Source organism: Vulpes lagopus, chromosome 24, assembly GCF_018345385.1.
Source record: "Vulpes lagopus strain Blue_001 chromosome 24, ASM1834538v1, whole genome shotgun sequence".
In the NCBI taxonomy this organism is placed as follows: Eukaryota; Metazoa; Chordata; class Mammalia; order Carnivora; family Canidae; genus Vulpes; species Vulpes lagopus.
Window position 1 is genome coordinate 46,729,059 of NC_054847.1, and position 26,174 is coordinate 46,755,232.

Here is a 26,174-nt window from a genome sequence, read left to right on the forward strand (position 1 = left end):
CCTCCCTGGGGTGATAGTTACTGCACCATCTCTGCTGCCAATCTATGGCCAATCCATGACATGACTGGAGGAGCAAACGTTTAAACACTTAAATAAAACAGCAGTGGTTCCCATTATTCTGGTATATTCTTTGGGCTATTTCAGGCTTTGCCCACTGAGTTCATCCTTGTGAGCTGGTATCACGGCAGCCTGTCTCCTAAGTGCATAAGCATCTCAGAAAGCCACAAGCCTCATTTCACGAAACCATATGCCCATCACTGCCCAGATACGTTCTCCCCTCTGAGAGAAATGAAATTAACTGGGGCCACACTTTCCCTCAGCCTGATGACAGTAAGAATTAAACTCCCTTCCTCCAGAGAGCACCAATTCTATGGGAAAGCTTTCTCACTCTGTCTATGTGTGCTGTCATTTAATTCAATTAAATCCACAGCTTTTCACCTTTTAGCTTTAATGAAGCTTTACCCTTTACCTCTCTCCATACCATAATAGCTCCAACCGTGGATAATTCAAGACCTCTTCTCACCAGAGCTTACCTCCAAGGGCTCCTTGATTTGGAGAAAGGGCTTTGGTCCTTGAGGTATTCACTCTTTCATATTCCAGTTGGCTTGAGTAACCCTCCGACTATGTTGGAAATGAAGGTAATAAGAAAAATTATATTTCAGTAGAGCTAAAATTAAAATATTGATTGCTGTATAATTTATGTGTGAACACAGAGCCATCTTTCTTCTTTCATTACAAGTCCAAAAGATTCAAATTGACTCTACTTTCACATACACTTCATGCTGTATTTCTCTTAAATGCAAGAATTAAGTGCTCCATACTTCCCATCAACATCCTTGAAGGACACTCCTGAGAATAAACACACTGCTGCTTTACTTTGTTTATTAATTCTCTTCTTCTTGAGGGAACTGAACCACATACTATCTATATTGCATAAGCACTACTTTATTTGCAAACCTTTATGAGATTTTCACTTAATAAACCTTGACACATTTTACAGTCGGAGAAATTAATAGCCACCTGAGAGCAACTTCAGGGGGTCGTGTTTGATGGAACAGCTACTCCCACTCCAGGTCTGGTGACACTCCTGAGTGTCCCTAATTATCACGCGGGCTCTTGTGAAATTCTAAAATGACTCTCAGAAGAAAATTAATTTTAATTAGCCCTAATTTTGAAAAATACATCCTGTACAACACTTTCATGGCCGAAACGTCCGCAATCAAACATGGAACGTCATATTGCTGAAACCATATGTCGGGAGGCAATCCAATTCCGTGAACATGGTTTGAGCACCTACTTTGTACAAGGTCCTGAATCAGCCCCAGCGAATGTCCAAAGATGTATTAGAAATAGTCACTGCTACTGAGAACTTAAACCCTTATGGGGGAACATAAGCATATAAATAACTAAGTAAACCAAGAGAAAATTAATTTGCTAAATACAACTTTCGCCATGGGAGTGCTGAGGAAGGAACAATTAATTCTGATGGAACGTGCCAAATAAGTCCTTGAGGAGCAAGTCAAATGGCATCTTGGCTCTGGAAAGTAAACAGGATGCTAGTGAGTTGATAATGGGGGGACGGAGGGACGATACTCTGAGAAGGCATCTGTTGCTTCTAACCGAGCAAGTGCAAAGGCCCAGAGAACTTTATAAAATTATGATGTAGAAGCTTATGAGAATATAATGATTTTTAAAAACTTGAAAAATGATTTTGTCTTTAAAATTAGCACAAACCATGCATGGAATGATTCATAATCACATATATGTCTTCCCCCCAATGTATCTATTTAGCCAATATCCAACTCGTTTGGAGAGCTTTTGAAATGTGGGCATGAGTTCTGGTGATTTGTGTTAGTAAGTGGAGGTGTCAGCATATATTAATGCTATTAAATGTATTATTATTAATTAATTAATCACCAAAAATGTGTCCTGAGCACCTGCCATGTATATAGCACCATGTAGGAGCTGTCTATTTTAAATAAAGATAGAATTCCACGTAACATCCTCTGACTTCTCATCCTTTCTCTTCTCAGTTCAGAATCTCCCTCACATCTCTAAACCCAGCCTGCTCCTTTTGCCATACATTATGCTTGCCTATGTATTTCTTCGTCTGACAAAGTATCATATTTGATTAAGAGGCCAAGTTACATTACATAAGGAAGTAACATTATTTATATAGAGAATTTATTAACATATCATGTATGGGTGTATATTGATTATTACGAACAAAATAGAGACCCTTAATAGAGGCCCACAGGAATTTATTGTAGGGCTCTGGGTGTGTGTGCGTATATTATAGGCATCTTGAAAATCATTGGTATCAGGCAGCCCTGGGTAGCTCAGCAGTTTAGCGCCGCCTTCAGCCCAGGGCGCAATCCTGGAGACCCAGGATCGAGTCCTGCATCGGGCTCCCTGCATGGAGCCTGCTTCTCCCTCTGCCTGTGTCTCTGCCTTTCTCTCTCTGTGTGTCTCTCATGAATAAATAAATAAAATCTTAAAAAAAATAAACAGTGAAAATCATTGGTATGAACCGTGTCCATTCCATTCTACTCATCCCAAAGGAAGGGAGGCAGGACTAGTCTGCCAGAGGAGGAAACCCAGGGAAAACGTGCATGGCAATGTCCTTCAAATGTTTGAAAGACTATTGGTGTGGAATATGTTGATTAGGTATCAAAGGGAAATAAATTCTGGCTCAACAGATAAAATCAACCACCGATAGTTAGAGCCATGAATCAATGGTAAGTGAAATCTCGTAAGATAATGTCTGCTGCTGAAATATACACAGAGTATAAATATTCAGCAGCAGAAGTATTGGGGCAGGTATTATCTCAGTTTCCTCTTTAGGGAATTGACCAGTACCTGAATATGAAATTCAACTATAACATCTCATAATTTTATGCTATGTACATGGCACATCCCACCTTTTTACCTATTATTTGCCCATATCATTGGAATGACCCTCCCTGGTAGCTAGTTTATGTAGATCCCAGCATGGGATCTGTCCCTGAAGCTTCCTCCCACACTGACTTTCATGTAACGCCAGCCTTGGTCCCTTCGAAACTCAAACCTGTCTTCATGCTCTAAACCATGGTTGGTATATACTATGTCCTGAGGATCTAGTCTGCTGCCTGTTTATATAAATAATGTTTTAGGAGATTCCTGGGTGGCTCAGCGGTTTAGCTCCTGCCTCTGGCCCAGGGCGCGATCCTGGAGTCCTGGGATTGAGTCCCACGTCAGGCTCCCTGCATGGAGCCTGCTTCTCCCTCTGCTTGTGTCTCTGCCTCTCTCTGTCTCTCTCTAGGTCTATAATAAATAAATAAATAAATAAATAAATAAATAAATAAATAAATAAATCTTTAAAAAAATAATGTTTTATTGGAACACAGCCATTTTCATTCATTTATGTGTTATCTGTGGCAGAGTGGACTAGCTACAGCAGGAAGGGTATGCCCCACAATGTGAACATTCTCTATCCGGCAATAGACAAAACATGTTTGCTAACCTCTTAAGGCACATTGAGATGTGCCGTAAACCACATCTCAATGCTCCCTCAGGAAGGGTTTTCTAATTCTCACTCCCCAGTGCTTCCAAACCCCCAGGAGAATTTTGTTGATATTGTTAAATGTGAAATTAAATAAATGTGACTCATCTCCTTACTTCATCATTTTACTTTCCCTCTCTTTGTTTCCAATCCACATCCTGGAATAAGCAAGAGCCACTGCACAGAAAACAAACATGAGTGTACCTGGGACCTAATCCTGAAATTCACTTCCAGGGAGATGTCATGCATGGAGAAGCATTTCTGTTACTCCAAGTAGTAGAACACAATGCATTTTCCAATATTATCATAATTATAAGAGTCAATTCAGTTCTATAGTTTTATTTGCTTAATGTGATAACAGACACAAAATGTCTGTTTATATACTTATAAACTGTGTGTTTCAGTTCCCTAAAGAAATAAGGTTGTGCTGAATGACACAATATATAAAAATACATATATTTTACAAAATATGACAAAATACAGTTGTCATTGTTCTAGTAACTTGTATATTTTACATGTATTGTGTCTCCGTTGCAACTAGAGCAGAAATTCCCTACCCTGAGTAGTAAGATGGACATGGAAGCTCCCCTCTTTAGCTGTGCTTCGAAAGATTGCCAACAGTTCCCTATCAAACTCACACAACTTATTCTGCATCCCCAATTCCCACTACAGTAGGATATAGTAATTTATGACATGACCCTACTGACATAATCCAAATTACATGTTATTATCACATTTTAACACTCTAGAAATAATATGGGATACCGCTCTGAGATTTCTGCAGCTGCTGTTGTGGAATGCTAACTATAAAGGCTGGCGTCCTGCTGAAAAGTCAAGTGGTGTATTTTTATTCTAACTCGGTCCCTTTCTTCTTCCTTCAGCATTCCAATCCTCTTCTGTCCTTTACCAAAGACGATCAGTCTACTCTGGTAGCCTGCGATAGCTTTGAGTGAGCAATTAAGCCTAAAATCAAGAAATGCTCTTTAAGATTATTCTGTTCCCCCTCTGCCCGACATAAACTTAGTTGACACTTCAAGCTTTCTCTGGAGTTTTATGCTGACCTTGGATCACCACAAGCAATTAGGTCAGTGTATTAAAAATAACTGTCTGCCTTTTGGGATTTAAAAACAGGCCAGCACTTTGGTGCCAGTGCTTCTATTTTTTATTGCAGTGTGATGAAAGATAATGATATCGGAGAATCCAATACCCTTTCCAATGAAACACGCTTCTATTCACATGTTCACTGTTCTGCAAAAGGGGAGGCCTCTTCTCTCTGAGTCAAAGTGTGGGATGAATCACTCACAGGCTCCAGAGCCACACTACCAGGGCTCTGGGCAAGGTACTTCACCCCACCGTGCCTCAGTTTCTAATCTCTACACGGGATGATAGGACACACTTTGTATGGTTGTCGTTATAGAGATGAAATGAACTAACCCACTTAAGTGCTCATGCGGTGTCTGGCACTACGTGTTCAACTTAAACTATCCCTATCACTGTTTCTGTTATTCTTGTCCTGAGAGAATTTGTGTATCCTTGTGTCCCTTCAGCTTTGATTCTTCATTTCTGTAATGGGAATAATACACCTACTTTGAAACAATTATTTCGAATAATAAAATCTAACTGGCTTTAGAATAAATAATCACATGTGAGCAAACAGGAACACACTTTAATTTCGCATGCCAGAAATGGGTGGAGAGGCTTGGATACTCCCAGGGAAAGAGAGCAATCCTCACCAGGCTTATTCTGTCATAGGAAGAATAAATACTTCTCACAGTGAATAAAAAAGTGTTTCTTTTGTGTTGACAACAATCTCAACACTGCCTCAGCGGTCCAAGAATTGAGCAGGTTTTATTTTAACATTTTTCCATGTGACTGAGCTAGGAGATAAAGATGTGTCCAAATCATCTGGCATTTTGAAATAGGAACAATGTTCATTTGAAATAAAGTGACTGTTGACTCGAAAATGAAGCTGCCACTAGTGTTCCAAAATGTTCTCACAGGTTTCTATGAAAATGCCCAATTATGGTTTTTTTCCTAAATAATTTTGTTTACATTTTGTACAAAGACTAATAAATTCTTGTTATTATTGGAAGGAAATTATGGGCTTTCCTTTCTCTCAATCATTGTTTTGTGGTTCTCTTGTTACAAATCTAACATTTGCTTATCATGAGCTTTTTGCAAAGCTAGTGTTTCAATTCAGAAATTTTTCGTAATAGTACACTTTCAAGATTCACACTTACATATGCATGTATGTTTTCGTATATGGGTACTTATGCAAACTCGTATTTTTCTACCAAGTTTCTTTGCTTTTATTCTTCTAATGTTTCCTGGTGAGAAAAAGAAAAATGAAAAAGCAAAGGAATGCTACAAGAGGGCATACTGGCTTTCCTTTGCAGTAGGAAATAATAATTAAATGGTTAGCTTATTTGTTGCTACCGCATGGTTACAAGCTCCCTCTTTCCCACTTTCTGCTTTCTGTTCTAGGTGGATTGGCCTTTCCTTGCTAATGGGTCTCACCAGCCCCCATCATACATCAGAGCTCTTTTGCAAATATTTCTTTTCATCAGCCCACACTTTCCCCAGTCCCATCTGTCTTTCCCTTGTGCAAATCTTATTCATCCTTCATTAGAGAAGACTCCACGATGCCCTTTTTAGAAAAAAGTTACCCTATGGCCTAACACAGAGGCTAAATTTCTTCTTAGATCTTTTCATATGAATAGTTGCATATAATTTGTGTCACCTTTTTGGTTAATGCAGGGAACATATATTTGTTAACTGAGTATATTATTCATTAAGGAAATGATTCTTAACTCTCTTGGCCCAGAACCAACCACAGTACTTCTGTTTACATTCAATGAGCAGGAATTATCTAGATTCAACGGAACTAAGCCTATGAGCTATAGTTCCTATTAGGGCAAACGTTTCTCACCCACTCTTCCTTTATGGAAACAAAATGAATTATTGGAGGCCAGGAATATTGGGCTGCAGTTTACTAATGACCAACATGAATAAAAACTAAAAAAAGTTGTATGTGATAGAAATACTACTGAGCAATGTAAGGAAAACAAATAATAATATCAACACTAAAATTACGTCTTAAATTTGTGTTGGGTTTTTGCTTTTTAAATAGATTTTGCATTCACCACCACATTTTATCTTTTAGAGAATGAGGAAGATGATTTCCAGAAATATTAACAACATATCCAAGATTATTCAGCTTCTAAGGTGCCAATCAGGTACTTGAATTACAAGATTCCAGATGCAATTGTTATTACTCTTTCTAAAGGAATTCAGTTAACTTTCTTTCTAAAATTAGTCATCATACTCTGTACCTTGAGAATTACAAGACAGCCACTTTTCTCTGCAGCAGAACAACACACGAGGATGAGGACCTAGAGCATATGACTCCACTGAGGCTAGTGCTGAGATAAATCTTTCCAAAAAAGTCAAACAAATACAGATAAGTAATGTCTATTTTAATAAAAAAGTACAAATTATTAGTAGCCAGATTTATGTTTTGGGAAACTGAAGTTCAGAATACTTAAGAATCTAGTTTAAGATCATACAATTAAATGAGGAAGTTGAAATTCAAACTCAGCATTTTCAACAGACTCTCATTATACCAGAAAGTGGGGGATTTATTTTCCTGTATACATAGGACCAATGTTCTTTTCCAAATATTTGTAACTTTTCATTTACACTTAAGGATAGCATTTGAGCATAGAAGTCCTTTGGATTACACGTTCAGCACATACTGAGAAATCTAGAAAAGCAATAACAACTAGACTCAGATTTATGTAGATGTACATCTCATGGCTCTATTCTTGGTAAATATTGGGCAAATGAAATCTCTGTAGTTTCATGAAAGATTTTATTTTTATTCAAAGATTTATTTATTTTAGAGAAAGAATGAAAGCAAGAGCAGGGGGAGAGGGATAAACAGACTCCCTGCTGAGCAGGGAACCTGATGCAGGGTTCAATTCCAGGACCCTGACATCTTGACCTAGGTCACAACCAAGAGTCAGACACTTAACCGACTAAGCCACCAAGGTGCCCCTCCATGAAAGACTTTAGAGGAGTAGAACAACATAGAGATTCTTGTTTACTCTTAAAGATTGCAATGGTTAGCTATTCATAGACCAGTATGCAGAAATTTACTGGTATAATAAACTTAGTGATCAAAGAAATGAAATTAAATTAGCTATAGTTGAAATGGAGATGTTTAGGATGAATAATCAGCAAGTATGAGCAATAATGCTACCAAAATTATGAGTAACCTTATCTCCTCTTTTAAGAACTGTCAGGAAGGATAAATTATGTGGGCATTGTACTTGCAGATTCCCTAGACAAGGAAATCTACCCAGATTTATAAAGTTAATTTTGTCTTAAATTAGGAACTTTGGGCTTATCCTATGAGAGACAGTGATATTTCTAATGGGTCGTTTTGCAAATCTTCAATGATTAAAGAGATTTTGACTCTGGAATATTCACAGTGGCACATACATCAAAAGTAACTCATCATCTCCTTCAATTCATACCAGTGAATGGGAATTTATCAATATGAATTGAGAATGACAAGAATACCAAACAATTCCTATGTCTAAGTAAGATCCATGAAAGAAAAGGACCTTCTCAAATACTATTTTTTCTTGTTCATTAGAATTTCATCTAAACCAAGCTAATATTTGTTTAGGAATCAGAAGAAGAGAGCTCTATCTACTTAATCTCATTTTTTTCATCTTTTTAAAATTTTTTTAAATTTTTTTATCTTTAATGAAAACACTTGCCATGCATTATCTGGGTAACTGGAAATTATGAAAATTATAGGGAGGGCATAATCTCTAACCAATTAGAAAAGTACTCTGAGAGAGTACTGTACTCTTCACTGCAGGCACTGGCACCCAATCATAACATGAAACAATTGCAACACAATTTATTTTCCACATTTGAAAATGCATTTTCTTGGGGCTTCTGGGTACTGGGTAGCTCAGTAGGTTAAGTGTCTGACTTTGACTCAGGTTATGGTCTCAGAGTCATGAGACTGAGCTCCACATATGGCTCCTTGCGCAACAGGGAGTCTACTTGTCCTTCTACCTCTCTCCCCCTCTTGTACTCAAATAAATAAATAAAATCTTTAAAAAATGAATTTTCTGTTTTCAGATTATTTTTAGAGCAATTTTAGCTTTACATAAAATTGAGAACGAGGTAAAAATTTCTCATATATATCTCTTGGCCCTACACATACATAACTTCCCCCATTATCAAGCATTACTCTCATGTTTGAATGTGAGAATGGAACATTTTTTACCAAGGATAAATCTTCATTGATGCATCATTATCACTCAAAGTCTGTACTTTATCTTAGGATTTACTATTGGTGGTGTGCTTTTCATTAGGTAGACAAAATATAATGATACATTCTTAGAATATCAAAGTATTTTTACTATCTTAAAGATCAAGTATGTTCAGTCTATTCATCTCTCCTCTCCATGCTTAGAAACCACAGATTTTTTTATTGTCTGTCCTGTTTTGATTTTTCCCAAATGTTAAATAGTTGGGATCATATAGTCTGTAGACTTCTCAGTTTGGATTTTTTTCTCATAGTAATATGCACTTGTTTTCTCCATGTGTTTTCAGGACTTGATAGCTGATCGGTTGATTGATTTGATTTGAATTATATTATTATTCAGCACTGAATAATATTCCATTGTGTGGATGTACCCCAGTTTATCCATTCATTTACAGAAGGACAGTCTGGTTGCTTCCAAGTTTTACTACTGCAAATAAAGCTGCTATCAGCACCCACGTGCAGGTTTTTGTGCAGTTTTCAACTCCTTTGGGTAAACACCAAGAAGCATGATTACATGACGCTTGCATATGTTAAAAGTACATTTAGTTTTGTAAGAAGCCACCAAACTGTCTTCTAAAATGAGTGTAACATTTTGTATTTCTGTCAGCAATGGACGAGAGTTTCTGTAGCTCTTCCTCTTTGTCAGCATTGCTATTAACTGTATCCAGATTTTAGCCATTCTAACATGTGTGAAAAGTTTTTCATTCCTGTTTTTATGTGCAGTTCCCCAATAACATAAGCATGTTTGTCACCTCTCTTCTTCACTGATAAGGAATCTTTTAAAGTCCTTGGCCCATATTTAATCAGATTATTTGTTTTCCTGTTGCTGAGTTTTAAGATTTCTTTGTTTATTTTGGGTAACAATCCTTTAACATATGTCTTTTGCCAATATTCTCTCCCAGTCTATGACTTGTCTTCTAACTTTCTTGATGATGTCTTTCACAGAACATAAATTTTTATTTTAATGTAGTCCAGTGATTCGATTACTTTTTTCATGGATTGTGTCTTTGGTGTTGCATCTAAAAAAGTTTCATCATAACCAAGGTTGTCTTGGTTTTTACCTATATTTCAGTTTCTTATCATTTCTACTCACCTATTTTAATGTTCTCCAAACCATACACAACAGAGATCAAATTTGATGATTTCTATGGTAGCTTGCTTTATGAGTTTTAAATGACTAGGATTAAATTTCAAAATACTCATTTCCCATGAGAAACTCACTGTCATATTACAGTTTTTCTGGTGTAAGCAACAGAAAACAACATTGTTTAATAGAGAAAATGAATATTTATATGACACAAAGAAGTTCAGACATTCAAAGGGAAATCTATAACCAGTGCAAAAAGGCATCCACTTCAAGATGGCTCAGATCCAAATGTTTTCATTCCTTATATTACAGTATTGATGATACCATGTCCAAGGAAAAAGTGATAGATGGGACTTTTTTTGAGTGTCACAGTATCACTACTTGCTTATGGAAATGAAGAGCATCTTACTGATTTCTAAGTGTAACATCAAGAATTCACACAGGAGTATTTCCTCAAATTATACTGACCATGTTAGTAAAAATAATTTCAGGTAGCATATCATATGTCTATAGCACTGATAATGACATTGTTGTTTGGGTATTAGTTTTCCATTTATATGTAACAAATCATCTCAGATGTAACAGCTGAAAATGGTATCTGCTCATCTTCAAATTCTGTAGCTCTGAAATCTGGGCAGGTTCAATTAAGTTTTCTATTTACTGCATCACAAGGCCAAATTCATTATGGAATCTTCTTCCCTCCCTCCTTTATCTTTTCAAGTTATACCAATACTTTAAAATGCTTTCAAGTACAATCTTGAAATATTTGGGACTTCTCTAATAATCTCTGGTATCTTTCTTCTAACAAAAGGCAGTATACATAGTTTGTATCATGCAAAATTGGAGTGTATTAATATTCTTTTACTCTTCTCATATTTTGGCACAGTTTTTAAAACTAGACTAAGAGCTATCACAGAGTGTCTATTTTACATATATTTTATGTCACACAGAGCATTGACCAAAGTTTTAAATACACAGCAGATAGCAGTTGTTAATTTTTCCCTATATATTAATATTCCCGAATAAAATATAAATAAAAATAAAAATAATCTCAACTGAATACTTTCTATTAAACCTCAGATATTCCCTTCATTGTACACTCAAGGAAGCATTTTTGCAAACTCCTTTGTCATTTATTTTTTCATTCTCTCTTTCCTTTCCATAAATTTTTCCCAATTTATAACAAGGCTAAATCTTTAACAGGAAGGTTAACAATTATAATAAGCACATGAAAAAAGACTGATTATGAAAGTCAAAACAAAATTGCAGAAAATTCAGTATCATACAAAAATATCATGTGGATTCCTCACAACCAGCTTTCTGTGCCCTGGGTAGATATATTTTGGAACAAAGTGGTTGGCTTAATAAGAGATCTGGCGCTAAATAAAAGGTTTTCAACCTTCAGGGTTTAGCATCTGAACATACTCTTCAGGTGCCAGATTGGCCTGCCCTGGAGTTGATGGGGATTTGATGAACCTGTATGCATGTACAGCATCAATGGATGAAGAGGCAGGGCCTCGGAAGCAGGAAAAGCCACTGAGAAAGAGAACTGATGGGAAATAGCATCAGAATGTACTGTAATATGACAAAATTCATGGATTCAGAGCCAGCCCATTAAGAAACAAGGTTTGAGCCATCAAGCTGAGACATCTGGCCATTTCAGCTTGGCCATATAGTGAAATAAAGGCAGGCCATCCTGGATTCAGCAATATTTGGGATGACTTCAATGATTCCTGATATTTCTATTTCAAGACTATATCAGAATGGTTCTATGTTTGATGTATACTTTTCTCTTAATTTTAACCCATTTTAATAGCAGGGCTATATATTTTGATGGCATATCTTCCCGAGTATAGAGGTCATCTATCAAAGAGAAAATGATATTAGCTCTTTCCTTACAAGAGTTTGAAATAGTGACTAAGATGGCAATATCTAAAAATCTTTTCTACTAAAACAATTGGAACTTTTTCTACCTAAAAACTGCTTATATTTAAGTGAAAAATGCAATGGATGAATATTAGGTGAATCTCTTAACTTAAGCTTGCTGTAAATAGTTTATGTTCTCTGAGGAATGAATGACTTGTGTCTGTCAGAGTTTGGATTATGAAGTGTTGAGAGCCCTGATATGTTGTCTCCTCACTGAGGACCTCAACCTTTGATGGTGGAGAAAACAGTTTATGCTTTAGGATTTCTTATAAATGTGAATTCTATGATCTCTTTTGAAGAAGGGTAAGTACAGTTAATTTTGAATGTTTGAATTAAGGATACTTTAGGATATTAGTGTATGTTATTTTTAGTATGAATTAGAACCTTTTGATGGTCAATCAGCAAAGCCACATGACTATTTTCACTCCTTATTTGTATTAAATTTTGGATTTGCAATCAATATAAATCTGTCGAATTAATAATGATAAAGCACATTACTTATTTGAGTAAATCTATGAAAGAAATAAGTCAATGAAATGTAGTCTTTAGTTTCTAATGTATCAGCTTTGGAAATGGATGAACTGGTCTAAAGGAAGCCTCATTCTGATGGAAAGAAAAATCTGGGGGAAGACATCCTAAACAATCTGAGCCCAAATGATTTATCAAGGATGTTGGATCTGTGTAACTTGCATCTTTTTTGGATAATGCCATGAGGCACAATCTCGTTCCTTCTCTTTGTTTCCAGACATAGGAAACAGAGCCCATTGAGAGATACTAACTCCTAGTTGTCATGGACACATCATTTCTAGGGAATAAATGATACCCTGAGAGGAAAGCAGGATAATACGAAAAGAAATAGTTGTCTTTCCTTAGTACAATACGTCAAATCAATAGGTCCATTTCCTTAGAAATAATGCAGGTTTTTTGTGTGCATGCTAGGTGGGTGAAGGCTAGACAGTATTTTTGATCAGCATTTCTGTTCTCTCGTAGTCCTACAACTAACTCTGCAGGAAAATTCCTGAATGTCTCCATCTAATATAGTACATGGGTCTTCTTCAACAAAGCAGATGATATACATCAATAAACTCTCATGCATCAGCAGGTCAGATTCAGAATTTGCCTCAGAATCCTCAGCTTCATGCCAGTGCGACTGTTTGTCTCTGGTGTAGGGACAAGCCCAGCTGCCTCAATCTCCTCACCATAGTGGGCAAAGTCAGGGCTTACGATTGATCTTCTGCCTTATTTAGTAAGAGTTCTCTACTTTCTCTACCAGAACTGAAATCTTTCTGTGCTCTCCATCTCATTTTTTAGAACATGATTTCTGAGGGGGGAAAAAGAATATATTCTTTTATATTGCCAACAACTGTGCCAAGAGATTTTTGTATTTATTTATTTGTTTGTTTGTTTATATTTATATATTTTTAAGATTTTTATTTGTTTATTCATGAGAGACACAGAGAGTGAGAGAGGCAGAGACACAGGGAGAGGGAGAAGCAGGCTCCATGCAGGGAGCCAGATGTGGGATTCGAGCCCAGGACTCCAGGATCACTCCCTGGGTGCAAGGCAGGCACTTAACCACTGAGCCACCCAGGGATCCCAGATTTTTGCATTTATTATAAAATCCTGAAAACAATGCTAAGATAGCAATATTATTACTATCTGTAATTTTATAGACAAACAGAGGCTTAGCCTACTTAATATTTTGCTCAAATTCACTGGCTACCAGCATTTGGGTTGGAGGACAGCTAGGTAATCACCCAAATTCCCAGCATCCCCATCTGTGAGTTAACTTGAATTTTAGATCACAGCAGGTTTTAGAACTGGCAAGTCTTTATAGATTCTAGTAATACTATATTTTATAGCATGAGCTTGAATAATGAACCCATTCTTGAGCCAGTAAGGCTGGCTTACTGGTGGGTGAGTAATCTCATGACAAGATCTGAATTAAGTAACTGTGGGAAGGATTGGCCCATTTAAATAATCTGAAATGGGTTTTATGTAGAAAATTACAAGATATATTTTTTCTGTTACTAGAGGAAAGACAACATTGGTGTTGGACAGGTAAAATCAACTATTGTACACAACATCTGTATTTAAATGGAAGAAAAAAATAGAAGAGTGGTTTAAGGAGTGCTGGGGTATCTCAGTTGTTTGAGCCTCTGACTCTTGGTTTTTGCTCAGGTCATGATCTCATGGTTCCTGAGATTAAGCCCTTTTTTGGGCTCCCTGCTCAGTGAGGATTCTGCTTGAGAATCTTTTCCTTTGCCCCTCCTTCCTATGCTTGTTCTCTCTCAAATAAGTAAATAAATCTTAAATGATTTTTTAAAATATTTTATTTATTTATTCCTGAGACACACACAGAGAGAAAGAGAGCAGAGACACAGGCAGAGGGAGAAGCAGGCTCCATGCAGGGAGCCTGACATGGGACTCAATCCCGGCTCTCCAGGATCACACCTGAATCCTGGCTGATGGCAGTGCTAAACCGCTGAGCCACTGGCGCTGCCCAGTAGATAAATCTTAAAAAAAAAGAAAAAAAAAAAAGAGTGGTTTAAAAATTAGAACAGTTTCTGCTTTCAACCAGGTAAATTGGAAGCATTTTATATCTTCGTTAAATTACTAAGTATCCTTTTGGCCTTTCCTTTCCAGTAATATGTTTGAATAAAGAATTGGAATATATATATATATACATATATATTCTTAATAATGAATTAATTTACATGAAAAATTCACAGTGATATAAAATCGCATTAAAATTTATTTTATAATAGCTTATATTTATGGAAAATTAATGGGACTGTCACAGAAAATGCAGCATTTATACTTGCTCACTCCCCATCGGTAAAAACATCATTTTCTTCCGATTCCAATTTTTTGACCCTAAAAATGAATCATAAGAAAAATACTGATCTTGCTAATTCAGAAGAATTTCAAATATAGAAGAATCTCTATATAGAAGAATCCAGCCTCTTGTTGCAAAAATATGGCTTCTAAAGTCTATCTCCAACTTGTAAAATTACTTGTTAATTTTCATAACATACAACCTACTAGATCAGAGTAAGAGAGGTATTTGTCCACAGAATCTTATGTAGTAATTTATCATAGCTCTTCATTGAAAAATTAATATCACAACTGTTAATGGAGTACCTAGTATATTTTAAACAGTGATTGGCCCTGTGTTAAAACACAGAATTACATTTTATCATAAATTTTTTTATTTTTAAAATTGTTTTTGTTTCCAAATCTAGAATTTTAAGAAATTTATAAAATGTCAAAATCACAATGATAATCAGGTTATTGTATTCTATTGCTTTCTCATCTATTTGTCCTTAATATGTTTTATCAAAAAAAATATAAAAAATTAAAAAATGTTTTATCAAGTTAATTTACTGCCTCTGTAGTAAGACTTGAACAAGGTGACACTATATTTTCTCATTTGAGATTGAGAACTAAGGAGATTTGGGGCAGGGCTGATTGTTTATGAAATGTGGAGGTGGTACTGTTTTTATGTTTTGAGTACAGGAATAGTTAACATCTCAAAATTCACACCTGTGCCCTGGAGAGAAAAAAAAAAAAAAAACACTAATAATCAGAACTGAGTCCAGGATTCTCATACTGGGCTTTACCCATACATCAGCCTTGTTTTTTTTACTATTTAATGAAACAATTCTACTTCAGGCATTGATGATTTTTCTCTTTCCCCCTTATAATTGCCCCCAATGCTAAAAATGTCCCCAACTCTTACACAGCAATCTGGCAACTGCTGGACTCTTCCATTCTATGGTTGGAAGAGAAGTATTTGTCACACATTTGGGCTTCAATGGTGCATTCCTAATATCATAGAATGATTGTAGTCATTACTGGCCACAAAAATTTCAATGTTCATTCATCTCTTTCTGGTATTCATTATGTGATTTAATTTTTCACAATTCATTCAAAATACTGTAAGTTACCAGTTTAATTTCAAGAAACTGCATTTTATTTTTTATTTTTTATTTTTTATTTATTTATTTTTTTATTTATGATAGTCACACACACACACAGAGAGAGAGGCAGAGATACAGGCAGAGGGAGAAGCAGGCTCCATGCACCGGGAGCCCGATGTGGGACTCGATCCCGGGTCTCCAGGATCGCGCCCTGGGCCAAAGGCAGGCGCCAAACCGCTGCGCCACCCAGGGATCCCCAAGAAACTGCATTTTAAATCTTATTGTTTATTTTTAATGTGTTATGTGCAAGATTGATTTTAGAATATTTGGAACACATCTTTGAAATTAATCTCATGACTACCTGATTATTTTCCTTCTTTGGACACTTGAGGATCTTCTTATAAATTTTTGTTTCCTCAAAAACGTTTGTATTATTTTATAAATAAATAGCTAATCCTTTTTTCTGATTATTTATAAAATTAACTTGAAGGTGAATATAACAGACATTGAACAGAATTGGGGACTATAAGGAGAAAGAAGATAAGAACTCAGACCACAAAAGACAGGGAGTCCAAGGTATTCCAACCCTGTGTGCAGTAAAGAGCTGTTTGATTTTCTTATCAATTTTTACACTTCATTTTTATCAACTTAATGTTTCAAAAGCCTCCTGCTGTGCTTATGCATTAAAAAGTTGAGTTAATAATGCTGTCATTAGGGTTGGTGAAGAATATGAATTTAAGTTATTCATTGAAATGTTAAACATTGCAATGCAAGTAGCATATACAATGTAGGAGAGTAATGCAAATGAAAATAATGTAAAAATCACTTTGCATATTACAAATAAATATTTTCTTGGCATTGATGAAAGTGTCCAGAGCTCAAATTATTTATTCTTTCCTATAAAGTCAATTTCTTCCAGCAAGAATTCCAGAAAATGACAAAATAATATCAAATAGCTTTTAAAAGGAGTTAAAATCACATGAGTTAGTAAAATGAATACCAATTTTAATTATAACTCTATATGGATAGTTTAGTGATGACCAAAGGGATAGTCAGGAGTTTTAGAGGGTGGACAGAAGTTTACAGAATCACCTCATAGCAATTATCTCTTCTTCATTCTCTCTCTCATCTTGGTTGACCCTACTGAAAAGGGGAAACTTCTCTGTCCCCCAATAACAACATCACCAACAAACTACCATCCATATGTTTGATATTCCAAGGAGGAGGACTTAAACCTCACACTCTGTGCAAAAGGAGCCGATCAGTTCTACGATCACCAGCAAGTTCCTTCTAGTAGATAATTTATGAAGAAAATCAGTTTTAGTATCATATCTCCAGGTATTAATAAAAAGTCACTCTGCTTGCTCTAGTACTGTTGTATATGCTTTTCTTAGGCTCCCCAGCAAGGGCTGAGACAGAACAAGTCTTAGAACTAAAGATTTAATCAATCTCTATTACCAAAAATATGACTTACAAGAGCACTGGAAATTGAGATACTCTTGAGTGGTTTGGACATGTCAGCTTATATCACTGGTTTTTCAGTTTGCTCATCAATAAATGACAGTTTAAAGTCAATGATGTCTAAAGCACTTATAGCCCTAAAATTCTTCTAATTTACTCTCCCTCTTCTCTGTTATTATGTTAGAAAGTTTTCTTTTATGTTTATTTCCAAATGCATATTGAATCAAATTTCCATATGCTATTATGAGGGCACTAAAATGCAACATAGTGAAACGGTATCAGTTTGTACAAGCAAAATAACAATCAGCAGGAATTTGCTAAGAATTCTCTGAATACAGACTGTCATCCATATTTTCATGTCAATTGGAACCACCCGTTGTGGGATATAAGGAGTGGTGGCAAGGATAGATTGTACATTATTGTAGGCAGTGGAAATCCATACTGACATTTTCTCTCTTCATATCCCTTTTTGGTGACCTGAAAAAACAAAAACAAATACCAAAAATCAAACAAAAAAAAGCCCGCTTTGGCTTTTATACCATTTGCAAATAATGTCACATCCCTCAATGACATTTGAAGTCCAAATAAGTTCATTTTCATTCAACAGTAGTATGGAAATAATTTCAGATCAACTTTGGGACAGCAATAGTAAAATGTTGTTTTGAAGTCATTGAGCATGGAGAATCATGTCTTACGCCATCTGTTGACAAAATGGAACTCTGCAGCCTGGAAGGCTACCGAATAAACCTAAGGAGTGTATTAGTGCTAGAAGCTAATTTAGAGAGGAGAAAAACAACAACAAGGCAGCAACAACAAAAAGCCATGGGGTGTCCTCATAAAAAGGCAAACAAAAGAAAGATCAAGAAGTGCAAACCCGGAGCTTAGATGCTTCTTTATTTGCACACATCTGCTTACTGAACACATTCCAATTTAATTATATCGCCAAATTACCATCCCCTTACAGAACTATTGTCATGGTTTTCAGATTCTTCCAAGTGTCAGTTTCAGTGTAACTCCCTGTGTATTTCAAAACAATGCCTGGAAATTTTCCTCTCTGCAATTATGCAACATCCAAAGACATAGGCATTTTTTTCTCATCTAATCAAATTTTTCATGTTAGCTCCCAAAAGCACTTCCCTTTATGTTACATATCTGCATATTTGCCTAGGTCATATCTCCAGATTTTATTCAGATATTTTTAAAAGTTAATACTTAATTTTCACAGAAATGTTAGAAATATAGAATATGTATTTCCTTTATTTCAAACTTCAATGAGCTAAAATTCCTGCTTATATAATTAATGAAAACTTAAATCCACTGAATATGAATCTCATAAATCTTGAAGTATGAAGTATGAAAAGGTTTCTGTTTTTTATTTTTTACTATAGTCATGTCTATATTACAGAAGTTTTTGTCCAAAAAAACAAAAAATGCCACTACAACTCTATGCCATCAGAAAAGGTTTTTATTTGAGATTATCTCATACCCAGTGTTTCTCAATGAAGGGTACTTGTTTTCTAGTGTGACATGGACTTATTTATAACAATTATTGAGGTTTTAAATATATGCGTATAAATCTGACTGGCTTTTGAAGAGTAAAAATTATATTTTTATCAAAGATAGCTTTATATTTTTTGATGGACTGATTGGTAATATAGAAGATATAAAAACTAAGAAATAGTCCAGCAACAAATTTATTAAGTTAGCCACATATTTATTCACCAAACATTTATTAAATGTGTACATTGTGCCAAGCAGTATGCATGATCATTTTGAGATCCATGATTATATTAAGTTTATATATCAATCCTTTAAGGCAAATTCTTCTTCCCTATGCAGGTGATATGCCATATTTTAATTATCAATGATTTGGTTGCATTTTATGAGTATAATCCTCACTTTTCTTTCATAGTTTGGAGTCTTCTCAAATAGAATATAAAAACAAACCTAAAAAAATTCAAGTTGCAGTGGTGACTGGTTATGAAGATTTTTACATTCTGTTGGATATAAGAATTTGATTTGCATTAGCAGAAATAGACCCGAATTTTGTGTGACCTGACTTTATGTTATTTTGTCTTTCTAAGCTTTGTCACCTTCAGAGTAAGTCCATATCTGTACATCACTTCTTTCCTTACTTGGAAACATACTGTTCTGAAATATCACAACCAGCAAGAAATAAACATGACTTTTAAGTCTTGTGAAAGACAGGATAAGTCTGATCCAGATCTGAACAATACTTAGGTTATTGCAAAGACTACATGGTACCCTGAGGTGTTGGGGAAAACAGCCAATGAATCGAGGCAGAAGCCCATCCATTTGGCAAATAATTGGCTTCTCCAATGGAGGCAGCTGCTTTTCTGCCCTTCTGGCTGAAATGTACTGGAAAAAGGTCCCTATGGATGAAAGGAGGACAAAAATACCGGTGATACAGGAAAAAAATCTAGCAAAATAAGAACCTAAAACCAAGAGAAAAGCAGTTTATAACAATCTGCTTAGGAGACCGAGCCCAGATCTCTTTAGAGAAATGCTGGTTACCTTGTCTTCCTTCAAATGTGTTTTCTACTTTTTCCAAGGTAGTATTTAAAAGTATTTAACCACGAGCTCTCTTTCAGCAGTACAAGGTAAGAAGGAAAGTTTTTCCTCCAGTGATTCAGTCATGGATAATTGTTCAGAAAGTAGGAAGTTCTTTGGTAGAGAAAGAGCATCCCTCATTGATCAGCATGGCAGCTCACTTTGTCAGCTTTTATAGAAAAGTCATCTTCCATAAAAATTTCTCAGAAGAGTTTGTTAGAACCAATTAGTAATTTGAACAAATGAGTGAATGAATGTCTAAAATCTATAATGTTCATTTTGCTGTTTCATGTATGACTAGAAGATTCTGAGAATTACAAAAATTATTTTTACTTTTCTAGAGCCAGGATATTATGCCAGAAAAAAAAATTTGTAACTATCTGGTCAAAAAAAAATTGCTTTTGGGAGGGAAGATCTCTTTACTAGAAAGAACAGTGGAGGGATCCCCGGGTGGCGCAGCAGTTTGGCGCCTGCCTTTGGCCCAGGGCGCGATCCTGGAGACCCGGGATTGAATCCCACGTCGGGCTCCCGGTGCACGGAGCCTGCTTCTCCCTCTGTCTGTGTCTCTGCCTCTCTCTCTCTCTCTCTGTGACTATCATAAATAAATAAAAAAAATTAAAAAAAAAAAAAAGAAAGAACAGTGGAATGTCCCTAGAATGTATGTCTCTGGATAGAAAAACAAAGATATAAAGAAACAAATTAAAAAAAAAAAAACAAAAAAACAACAGCAGCATACCAAATCTAAGTTTGATTCTCAGTAACTTAACTGAGAATCCGTAGCTTAACTACAGATTCAGACACATCTAAAAATGTTTGGATGACATATGTTGCAAACAGACCAAAGATCTATTGGTGTAAAAGGTCTAGGAACCTCTGTGAGCAGTTCATCCTATAAAAAGAAATAGTTGAAGTATACGTGTTAGTGATTGGAACTCTTACCCAATACTCTTTCTGGTCGCAGGATCAGATGGCATGCACATGATTGGCTTTACTAATGAACTGTGAGTGGAAGTAATGTCTTTTAATTCTTGCTGAAAAACTGAAAGTTCGCCTGTAACTTGCCTCATTCCTCACCCTACCTCAGCCTTGTGGAAGCCTGTATGGGGAGGTGAGTTCTATAAGCAACATGGATGACCAGGGAGCAAAGCCCCCTTGCTGTTTAGTTGGATCAATCTTAGCAGTGAGCATACCCTGAGGGTATGTTTAGTCCAGAATAGGCACCAGGAAATCTCAGTATGAGATATACAGATCCGTCTGGGGCCTTGAGAACTACAGAAGAATGGTGGGTAGTGCACCACCCAGCTGTGAAGGAACAGAATAGGGAATCCCAGGAAGAAAAGAACATGGATTATACCCCTTTAGGGTTCCTAGAAATATTAGGGTGACTTTAAATAGGGCTACTCATGCCTTAGTTTCAGTAAGTCAGAGTTCCAGAGAAATATAATTTACTGATGATGTGACCAGATTATTTACTCTGTCTCTGCAATGGGTTGGGGTGCCAGGAAAAGCCACACAGTGGAAGCCCTGATCAAATTGTACATGAGCTAGTGGTGTCTGCCAATACTTCAGTTTGTCTATCTATCTTCAGTTTGATGGGCCAAAATCCCATTTTCCTCAATTGGGTCATCTGTTACCTGCCAATGAAAGCATGATAACCCATGCATTCAAATACTAATTATATAATGCTTTTTTAAAATTTGTAAACTCAATAAACTTTGAGTAATTGATGACTAAATGGCATTTATTTATATATACACAAATTTTACCTACATGCAATGACAATTTGCCAATCAAAAGTTCCATCAATTATATAAGTGGTGTGTAATGTGTCAGTCATTTTGACATTTTCACCTAAATGAGATTTTAGTAAATTTAGTAGATCTAATAATAAAGTAGAGAAGTATAAAATTAATCATTTTTATGTTAATTGAAAAGCCTGACCAAAATCCAACAAAAGGGGTAAAGTTATGAAGAGGTAATCACTATAAAAATTCCAATTAAAACAACTATGGTTTGAAGTTGCTTATTATGCTGCCCAAAAATATATATACTTGACTGTGATACAGAAACTGAGCATTGCCTTACACAGCAGGCTGAAACATAAATTGATACTAATTTTCTGCAGAATAAATTGAAAAGTTGTGTCAAAAATACTAGGACATGTATTTTGTACTTTTTTTATTCATTGATTTGACTTCTAAAATTTGTCCTATTGAAATAATTGACTAGTGTACAAAGATATGCACAAATGTTAATATAACTGTTATTTTATATAACATAAAATACATTTAAACATATCTAAAATTAGGATTTAGTTTGAAAATATGTAGCAAAATATAATAATTCATTAAAACTAAAGAAGTTCCTTTTACCTGGGGCATAGTGTACCCAACTAAAGAAATAAAAGAAACTCAGAGGGTAGGTTGAATCTAGCTTGAGAGGACTTTGTATGCCGTGGAGTTGAGACTTATCCTAAGGACAATGTTAAGACGTTATAAGGAGTAAATCACAGGACTGATGTGATCATATGTGCATTTTTTTTCAACTCACTCTAGCCATAGGCAGGAAAATGAGTTTGTCATTGGACAAAACTATTTCATTTAAAAATGTTTTTTAAACTATTCAACTATTTAACAACAATCATTTATTGAGCACATACTATATGTCAGACACAGTGGGATTCTGACAAAAACTCTACCTAAGACCTCCCATGTTAAAATGTACATTGATTGAAACTGATTGTTTATATCAAATGTTCCTATAAGTCTCAAGGCAAAAGGTAATAGAAGTGCAGGTATATTTGGACAAATTTTTTCTATCTTGTCATCTTATGATCAATGCTCTATGCCGTATGATATGCAAATGATAAAGGCTTGGTATGTATGAAAATAATTTTGTATTGCAATCTTCTAAACCTTTCAAAAAAGTAATTTACTATGTTTATAGTGCATTAGGTATATATCATAGGAGATTATTAAAGATATGATACATTTGGATGGATTCTAAAGTGTATCTTCTAGGTTATAGTAGTAATGAGCTGTGTAGACAAAAAATGGAAAGAGGGAGAGAAGGAAAGGGAGAAAGAAGGAAAGAAAAAAGGAAAGAAGGGAGGAAGAAAAGAAAAAGAGAAGAAAAAGAAAGAGAAAGAAGAAAGAAAGAAAGAAAGAAAGAAAGAAAGAAAGAAAAAGAAAGAAAAAAATATTGAAAATATTGGTTTCCAACATGGATAGACACAATTGGTATATGAAATCTGGTTTTCAACAGTTATAATTGAATTCTTCTCAATTCCATAAAAGAACAATCCTTGCCTCTTGTGACACAATTATCCCTTAGTTACTTTCCAGTTCGTAACAAGAAAGAGCACAGAGACCAATATTAGTAGAAATGGACACGTCTAGTTTTAGTAGACATGTGGCCAGTTATTATATGTCTCCTTTACCTGTGGAAGCACATTTCTCAATTGATGGATAATATAATTCCTAAAATCCTGAGCATTTCTGTCTTTCTTGGTTTTGTTCTCCAACATATTTAATCATTTTCACATGAGGATTTCTTTTGTAAGAACTGACTAAATAGGACATATTAAGGAATCTCTGCAAAATTATGGCTTTTTAAAACAGAATATTAAATACAACTTGACTTTTATGGACGCATATGCTTGATTTTCTCACTGAAGATATGAAAAGTGGGGGTATCTTTAATAAGTAATCAGATGTAACTGGCCCAGATGCTCCAAAAGAGACCTACTATCTACCAATTGCTAATGCTCAGAAAACTGAGCAATCTAAGTATAAGGGAAACTCACTTTTAAGGCTCAAGGCCTTCTTTGAAAATATGTCCCATTTATTAATCTTGAGATATTTTAGCCTTCTAAGAAAACTGAGCTGCATCTTATCCAGGGTCAAGATCTTAGTCCAATAAGTACACAGGACATTGAATTCAACCAAAAATTCTCATTACTTACTAAAGTGGGCTCAGACTAAAGTGAATGAAAATCTGTCTAAAAAAGGTATATAGAAACTTTGAACTTTAGGAGTAAGTTGTATAATATTGACCACAGTAGTTAACTTGGAAACTTAGCAGCTAAGTATAATGGTTCTAAATCAGTGCAGCTTTTGCTGATATTAAGATACACCCTTTGGGATATATGATGTGTCCCCAGAGTTCAAGCTCAGGCCACAAGAACATTAATTCTCCTGTATTTTTATAGAGGTTATAGGGTCAGGAAGTCACCAAGATGTTTTAGATCAGGGAGCATATGACTATACGTCCCAAATTTAAAACCACAGCATGATATCTGGGAGATTATTGGAGATGGCCTTTATGAAGCTGAAGTCCTTAACCCAATAGCTGAATGCATGGATCTTGTCTGAGAGCATTTCACTTAAGCACTTTCAAATATAAAATATTGGACAATAGTAAAAGCTGACTAATAAACTTGAACTTATTTCAAAGATTGCTAGCCTAGGCCATTTTTTTGAGATACTGACCATTAAATGAAGCCAAACCTTGAACAAAGAAATAAGAGATAAACCAGACTTATATCAAACTTCAGAAATTAGATAGATGACAAATAGATTGATAGATCGATCTTCCAAACGGAAGATGTGTCCAATTGTTTTCTTCTTTCAAAACATTTTCTCTCCTTTCATGATCAGATTTTTTCCTCTGAGGCGCATTCTCCTTACTGAGACTCTCTTTCTACAAGTATACTTCACTTATAAATATTTATTTATAATTTCAGCATTGTCCTGGTACTGAGGATATAACCATAAAGAAAAGCACACGAGACCTCTGATGTTATGTTGCTAATATTATATGGAGAGATAGACAACAAGAATAAATAAGTAAATGCATAAATAAAATTAATTTGGTAAGTGATGACAATTACTTTAAAAATAAAACAGGGCAATTGGCCAGAGTAAGTCTGTGGTAAGGGAGAGAACATCTGGCTTTATATAAAAATAATATTCTCCTCCTTCTGTTCTTTTTCACTTCACCTTTTGTGTTTGGTTGGTCTTCACTGTACTTAGTATTTTGTTTTTCATATTTTATATATTCATGAAAGAATTATCAATGAATGTATGTGATCAGTTCACTAAATGCAAGTTTTCAATTTCTCTGTTATTTTTGTAACATTCCCGAGCAGACCTGGAAATCAAAGACAGTAAGCTTTATAATATATGCTATATTCACTGGATGAAGGAAAATACCATTAAGTGTTTGGGCTTCTTTTTCCTCACATAGCCCAAATAAAGGAGTAAATGATGAAAAAGCAATTTAAGACAAAAGGAGATGTTACAAACTGTACTAAGACAGAGAAAATGTTCCTTAAATGAGCTTAGCATTTGGGAACAGTATTGAGTTGATGCTTTTACTATCTAAAGCTGTACATCAATATCTGCTGGAGGGTGTAGATGTTCTACTCAAGAAGAAATTAGCACAAACATCCAAAAACATGTGACCATAGCACAGAAATGTAGAAACATAAAAGAAACACTTACGTCTCTCCGAAAACAATTCCTGCATTTTAAACAGGCATAACATTTCTAATCCTCCAAAACCTATGTGTTGTTTTATTTGTTTGTTCATTGTCCTCTACAAGGACAGTAGCAAGGTCCCTGCTCTCAAATGTCATCCCAACTCACCCCAGATCTGCACACATGGGTTCTCTCCTTTCATCTAAGCAATAGCTATAGCTTTTTCCCACATGACCAGCCCCGCCCATCATAAGAACCGTTTGCTGAAGACCTCATACGCTGGGAGCAGAGAACCTGTGTTCAGTGATAACAGTTCTAACACTTAGCTCTTATGTGACTTTGAATAAATTATTTAAACATATGCCTAGTTTTCTTCTTCATATGATCAACAAGTAACAGTACCTAGTAGCAGGGTATTGTGAAAATTAAATTAGTTATAGTATATAAAGGCCTTAGACTAATGCTTCTCTCTTTCTCTCTCTCTCTCTCTCTCTCTCACACACACACACACACACACACACACACACCTTTTCATATAAATATATCATCATCATTATCATCTACTTGGCTTCCATCAGCCTTACTCTGTTTTATTTTTCAATTTAGTCAGAACTCAGGTAGAGGAAACTGGATCATTATCAGGTATCAATATTTGGAGAATGGACCAGGACAGTTGAAAAATAAGACTAGAACTAAAAATTAGGGTTCAAAAAGACAAGAAAATTTAGTAAGGCCAGGGACCATAAGAAGTATGGGGTCAGAGATTTTGACCTTGACAATGGGGAAAGAGTCTATGGTGTAGAATGCAGCTATACATTTTTTTCTTTTTCTTTTT